Genomic DNA, 8006 nt, shown 5'->3' on the forward strand with positions numbered 1-8006 from the left:
ACACCATGCCTCCCTATCAGCCCCGTCGACCATACAGCTTTCTCCGATGATTCTTTCTTCCTGTAGACCCATATGCACCCTTTAGCCTTCTTTCCCTTGGGTAATTCTCCGGATTTCCAAGTTTTGCCTCTCCGTAGTAACTCCACCTCTTTCGGCATACCATCCTGAACAGACAATGGATCTCCACTACTAGCCGTTAGAGCAAAAGAAACCATATCCTCAAAGCCATACCTCTTTGTTGCTTTTCGATCACGTTTCTCTTTGCCTCTTGCTAAAGAATAAGACTCTTCCCGGTGTTGTAAGTCTCTTGAAGATTTTCTGTCATCACATTCATCCGTGAGTGAACACTGTTCATCAAGCTCCACCTCCACGAATTGTTTCTCTTTCTGCACTGTACTTTCAGAAAGCTCATCTAAGTTAACAAACTCAGACTTCTTCGGTTCATGCTCTGTAACTTCAGGTTCTGCACTTGACCCATCCTTGTACATAGCACACTCATTAAAAGTCACATTCCGACTTCTAATGATCTTCCGATTTTGATCATCCCAAAATCGATAACCAAAGGCCTCATCTCCATATCCAATGAAGAAACACTTACTAGATTTACCATCTAGTTTACTCATGGTATCAGACTCAACATGGACATACGAAGCACAACCAAAAACTTTCAGATGTGAAAGATTTACCTCTTTTCCACTCCAGACTTCTTCCAGTAGTCTATGGCTCAGGGGAACGGAAGACCCACTATTTATCAGGTATGCAGCAGTGCTCACTACATCAGCCCAGAAAGTCTTTGGTAACCCAGCATACAACCTCATACTCCGAGCACGCTCATTGAGAGTTATGTTCATGCACTTAGCCACGCCATTCCGCTGTGGCATTCCCAGGATAGTTTTCTCCATTCTAATCCCATTCACTGCGCAAAACTGTTTAAACCCCCTGTCTTCGTATTCTCCTCCATTGTCTGATCTCAAACACTTGAGCTTCAAGCCCATTTCAGTCTCAACCATGGCCTTCCATTTCTTAAAAGTCTCAAATACATTAGATTTACTTTTCAAGAAATAAACTCATACCTTCCTGCTTGAGTCATCAATAAATGTGATGTAATACCACGAGCCTCCAATAGATGCTACTGGTGCGGGACCCCACAAATCCGTGTGTACCAACTCCAGCTTTCCAAGCTTAGGTGCTTTGCCAACTTCCGCGAAACTCACCTTCTTCTGCTTCCCTAGGATGCAGCCTTTACACAAATCATAATCAACTGACTTCAACCCCAGTAGTTTCCCTTTTGACATAAGTACCTTCATCTCTTTCTCGCTCATGTGCCCAAGCCTTAGGTGCCATAGTTTTGAGCCAGCAGTCGTATATACAACAACATCTGTATCCTTGCTGTTCGTGGTCATATAGAGAGTACCCGTCTTATGACCACGAGCCAAAATCCTAGCTCCCTTACTGACCTTCCACTTTCCACCGTGGAAATGAATTGAATGCCCTTCCTCATCAAGCTGTCCCACTGAAATCAGATTCTTCTTCAGCTCCGGAACATGCCTGACCTTCTGTAGCTTCCATACTGAGTCATTATGAACTCTAATGCGAACATCGCCTAAGCCCACAACATCCAGTGCCGTTCCATCAGCCAAATACACCTTCCCAAAATCTCCACCAACATAGTTTTCGAGAATTTCACGGATCGCTGTCATATGAAAAGATACTCCTGAGTCTAAGACCCAAGAATCAAGGGGACTATCAACAGAAAGAAGTAGGACATCATATACTTCTTCTGTCACTACGTTTGCATAATCGTTCTCAGTCTCCTTCCGCAATTCCCTGCAATTCTTCTTGTAGTGGCCAGTCTTGCCACAGTTCCAACACTCAGGTTGTCGTTTGTATCTGAATTTGCTTCTCCCTTTTCTGGAATTTGATCTACCTTGACCATAGTTTCTATCTTGTCCTCTGCCCCGAGTCTCGAGGTTTAAAGCAGCACCAGAATAAGAGGCTTCACCCGCATCTCTTCTGCAAACCTCTTCACTGAGAATCAAATCTCTGACGTCTTTATAGCTCAGTTTACTCTTTCCTACAGAGTTACTCACAGCCATCCTCACTGCTTCCCAGCTATTTGGCAAAGATGCCAAGACGATCAACGCGCGAACCTCATCATCAAAATTAATTTCCACTGAGGACAATTGATTTGTGATGGTGTTGAACTCATTGAGATGATGTGCCACCGAAGCTCCTTCCGCCATCTTTAAGTTGAACAATTTCTTCATCAGATGCACCTTGTTGTTAGCCGACGGCTTCTCATACATGCTTGACAAAGCCGCCATTAGACCTGCTGCTGTCTTCTCCTTTACAACGTTGTGTGCAACTGATTTTGACAGTGATAACCTCATAACTGCTAGGGCTTTGCGATCAAGCAGAGCCCACTCGCTATCATCCATGTCGTCGGGTTGTTCTTCCAAAAGAGGTTGATGAAGATCCTTCCCATAAAGAATATCTTCAATCTGTACCTTCCAAAACCCAAAATCTTTGCCGTCGAACTTCTCGATTCCCATCTTTCCTTCTTCACTTGCCATTGCTCCCACTCGAACCAACAGCTCTGATACCAGTTGTTAGGAAATTGATCTTATTTTCCAAGACCCGTGAGATGCGAAAAATAAGAAGAATGCGGAATAACAAAGATAAGCAATCACACACGACACAAAGATTTAAGTGGTTCGGCTTAACAAGCCTACATCCACTGGCGGAGACGACCCGGAGAAAATTCACTATCAAAAGATGGAGTACAAAAATAGTAGAAAGAAAATCACTCAGATCCCAAAGCCCCAATACACCCAAATCTCACTATCACACAAGAAAGATTATTCCCAAAATTGAATACAAAAGACAGATGTACAAACTCTTCTTTTGCTGGAACAGATGGCGGCTGATCTCTATTTTCTTCTCTCACTCTGCAGCACCCTTTTTTCTTCTAATCACTTGTTTTTGGCTCCTCCAAAAACCACCAAGAAGAAAACACCCTTGCTGCCCTTGTACCTCCTTCTCTCAAATTCTCTCTTTTTTTCTCCTCCCTTTGGTGCTTCACGTTTTTGGCACACACACATTCACCTTGTGCTTTGTTCCTCATATAGAAGCTTAACTTCTCCTTTTACATGTTGGTCTAGGACTCCTACTATAAGTCAAACAAGGAGTCCAAGTACACATAGGAGAAGGTCCCCAAAACCCACATGTAAAGGAGTAAACCGGTTGAACCAAGAACCTCTCCTACTAGAAGAAGGAGACAAACCACTGGGTCCCACCATGACTTTTAATTCAAGTCATACTTAACATGAAGTTCATAATTTTCAGATCTCAACTTTGGTATTGCTAGATCACTTTTGGATGGCTAGGGATAAGCTGATTCATGAAGGTGGTGTTTGGTAAATGGGTTGGCCTAAACACTGTAGTTGATGTAGATTGATGCGAAAAAAAAAAGTAATAATGTTTTGTGTAAAAAAGTGAAAAAGTGGTATGGAAAAGTGAAAAAATTTTGTTTTGTAGTGATTTTTTTATTTGAATAATAATAAAAAGTAAATGATATGATATAAAAAGTAAAAAAGTAAAAATGTTTTGATGTTAATTTTTTTGGGAAATGGTGATGAACAGTGTCTAAACCAACTCCAACCCCTTTACCAAACAAGGCTGAACGACTCAGCCGATACCACATGTTGTCCTCAAAGCTGTTAGGAAATTAGGCGCCACTAATTCCTCTTCAGGATCTTGGGATCCAATTTGTCAAGAAGACAACAACACACAAGTACGGTAAATAGTATTTTACCAAAGATACAGCTTGGTACGTTCCCAGGTAAGATTGGAGAAGTCACACTGGTCTCACTTAAAATCTAATCTTTCCTAGACAGAACATACACGGGTATTTTTTATTAGTACTATAAACACACACAAACATACACAAGACAAGAAATTTATACGTGGTTCGGCCAATACTGCCTAACACTAGACTTATCTCTCTATATCTTTTTCTCTCAACCCTTCCTTCTTTTTCTCTCTCTATACTTTTCTTGTCTTAGCACACTTGAAACATTGAAGCTTGATGCTCCTTATATAGGTGTAGAAGGGTTGGTGAGAATGGTTGGTGCAACAACCATGCACTATTCCTTCGACGGCTTGGTTGGTGCAACAACATTTCACTATTGCTTTGACGGCTTGGTTGGTGAACTCCACCAACCATTTGACCCATGTGGGATTCATGGCTTGATTAATTCAAGGCAATTTCCAACAATCTCCACCTTGACTTGAATTCCATCAAGTCGCTACAATCTCTACCTTGACTCAAATTTTGCAACCTCCACCAGAGACCTCAAGTCTGCATCTTGACCGATGCCCATCCCCACACCCTGGGGTGTCGTACAAAACACTGTCTACACCAACAGTCATAATTTTACAAGAATTATCATGCTCCACCATAAAGAGCACATGCACTTAGAATTAAACCATTCTAAGAATTTTCCTTTACGGCACATGTCGAAAAAATCCTGCTGAAAAATATGGTGCAACTTCCATGTTTGGTTCCCCCGGAAGTTCATCAGCCATCGACACCCTTTTCCACCACATACCCGACATCAAAGACCAAACAAATGTCCCGGATGCAATTGTGGACCCGCTAATAGAACACATCCATTATCCTGACATTTTTAGCTGTTATGCCAGAGGATGTACATGCCTTTATCAAAGAACATCATCCTAATCATCTCTCACTGCAGCGAGAGAAACACTATTAGCGTTTTTGGAGCAACCTGCCGAACCTGCTCCTTTCTTTGGGCAATTTCTTTTAAGGTGTCCAGATTGCCCGCACCCCCAGCATACAAGATTTCCCTTCACAGGGTTCTTTTTCTTCCAATTTGCAACTACCAACGCCGAGTTCTCAAGTGTAGAATTATGTCCACCACTCAGCCTTCTTTCCTCTGACTGAAGTTTGCTGGTAACTTCTGAGAATAAAATCTTCTCCTTCCCATGAATCAAAATTGGCTTCATATGTTTATAGGAAGATGGAAGAGACCAGATAAGCCTCAAGGCCTTATCTTCATCGTCCATTTGAACTCCTAGAGCTTCGAGTTCAGAGACGATTCCATTGAGAACACTCAAATGGTTTGAAATAGTCGTACCCTCAGCCATTCGCAGTGTATGAAACTGCTCCTTCAGGTACACCCGGTTAGAGACTCCCTTCGTCTGATACATCTCCTCGAGCTTCTCCCAAAGCTCCTTTGTTGTTGATGTCCCTTGCACATTAGCAAGAACGTTCTTAGCCAGACACAACCGAATGGAACTCGCCGCCTTCAGATCCAAATCCTCCCAATCTACGTCGCTAGTATCAGATTTTTCGTCATCATCACTAGGACTAGAGGCGGGTATACCTCTCAACGTTTTGTGTAGCCCAGATTGGATTAGGATGTCCTTGACTTGTATTTGCCACAAGCCAAAGTTCATTCTCCCGTCGAACCTATCAATCCCAAACTTCAAGGACTGCATTTCTTCTTAACGAGTAGAAATCCGCAACCTCGCTCTGATACCAATTGTTAGGAAATTAGGCGCCACTAATTCCTCTTCAAGATCTTGGGATCCAATCTGTTAAGAAGACAACAACACACAAGTACGGTAAATAGTATTTTTACCAAAGATACAGCTCGGTACGTTCCCAGGTAAGATTGGAGGAGTCACACCGGTCTCACTTAAAATCCAATCTTTCCTAGACAGAACATACACGTGTATTTTTGATTAGTACTATAAACACGCACAAACATACACAAGACAAGAAATTTATACGTGGTTTGGCCAATACTGTCTAACACTAGACTTATCTCTCTATACCTTTTTCTTTCAACATTTCCTTCTTTTTCTCTCTCTATACTTTTCTTGTCTTAGCACACTTGAAACATTGAAGCTTGATGCTCCTTATATAGGTGTAAAAGGGTTGGTGAGAATGGTTGGTGCAACAACCATGCACTATTCCTTCGACGGCTTGGTTGGTGCAACAACCTTTCACTATTGCTTTGACTGCTTGGTTGGTGAACTCCACCAACCATTTGCCCCATGTGGGATTCATGGCTTGATTAATTCAAGGCAATTTCCAACAAAAGCTAGTCAAGTCCAATGTTAGCTAGACATCACCTTTAAGCTTGGCATGGGAGCACTGAGTCCACGTTATGGGCTCCTCCTCTAGGCTCTTACAAAGTGAATTTTGATATGGCCATTCGGCCTTCTTTTGCTGTGGCAGCTGCTACTCTCAGGAACCACCAAGGAGAATTCCTTGATGTAAATGCCCTCAAGCTTCCCCCTATGGAAGCCAACTTGGGTGAGGCACATGCAGCCTTGCTAGCCGTGAGGTTAGCGGTTTCTTTTGGTTGCCATTCTTTGGTTATTGAAGGAGATTCTTTGGTTACTATCCTATCCATAAATGATCCCTCTTTGTTCTCTGGCCGGAGCACTGACCCAGTTCTAGCTGATATCAAAGATTTGTTGCTAGATGGGCCAGCCACCTCAAACCTGGTGTTTAGGTGCATTCCCAATTCTTCCCATTTTCTTTCTGGACAAAGTTTTTCTCCAAATTCAATTAGAAGAATTTTTTTCAATCTAATCTATAAAACTGACATGTGTCCTTTTTTTAATAACATGTGAGATGACACATGTTTTTTTAATAAAATTTATTCCAACTTTGTTTCTACTATTAAAAAAACATGTGCATTTCACATGTTCAAAATACATATGTCACTTTTATAGATTAAGTTTGAGGAAATTCCTTCAACCCAGTTTGAAGGAAAACTTTGTCCTTTCTTTCTTCTATTTGTATTAAGAGTTGCAAAGACCCTCATTTGTAATATTTTTTCTCCTTTCCTTTGTTTGAATAAAAATAAATAATAAATAAAAAAATAAAATAAAAGAATAATTGAAGGGTTTATAACTGGTATTCCGGAATACGTCCAAAGCGAAATAGGATCAAATGAATAATTGAAGGGTTTATAATTGAGTCTTTTGGTGATCAAATGAACAAATAAAAATTAGAAGGGCCTAGAACTGGTACTCCAAATTAAGCTGAATAGGATCAGTCTTGCGCTAGCTTGAGTAATGTTGATAAACAATTTTTTTTTTTTTTTTTTTTTTTTGGTGTTTTTCTTGTGCTCCAAAATTTATATGACTTTTAAATTATTATTAGATTTATGGTAAATTATTATTGATTTTTAAAAAAAATAAAAAATAAAATAACACTTTCAGTCTTAATTATGAGCATTATTTGATAATTACCAGTTAAGGGCGCGCGCGTAACACGCCTCATCAATTGGCGTCTTTTTATCTCATTTCCAACTTTTAATTATCTCATTGCCTGATTTTTTGTCATGATAATAATGATATTCAAGAAGGGGTCATAACTAATATCCATGATTATATGGATCTTATCCCATGTACACTTTGATTTTACATCCATTATGGAATAAGTTTGTGGTGATTAAATTTAAAAAGATGGCACTCTTTCATAAAGAGTCCTCCACTATGAAACAATGAAGTCCTCCACTTATAAGAAGTCGTCCACTATAATTATTTATTACAAAGTTATAGCTTCTAGATTTGTATGCAAAATCATTAGGATCACCTAGAGTAATTGCAAAAGTGATAGAAGTTCAAGAAGACTAAGTAAACCTTTTGTTTTTTTTTGTTTTTTTCCTTTTTGAGAAAAAAAAAAAGAAAAAACAGAACAAAAATAAAACAAAGTGATCCAATAAGTAATTGGTAGTGCTACATCAACAATGTGAGATAAAAGTGAAATAAAAATTTGATGTATAGCTCAGTACTACTAAAAGAAGACAATTATTGTCGTTTTTTACAAATGACATGAGATAAAGTTGACATCGTTTATATAAAAATGACCTAAACATATCGTCGGTTTTCTCTAAACGACGATATCATATTTAATATATCCTCATTTGTTCAGAAACAACTTCTAATTTGTAATTTTATCG

The sequence above is a fragment of the Corylus avellana genome, chromosome ca5, assembly GCF_901000735.1.
Source record: "Corylus avellana chromosome ca5, CavTom2PMs-1.0".
In the NCBI taxonomy this organism is placed as follows: Eukaryota; Viridiplantae; Streptophyta; class Magnoliopsida; order Fagales; family Betulaceae; genus Corylus; species Corylus avellana.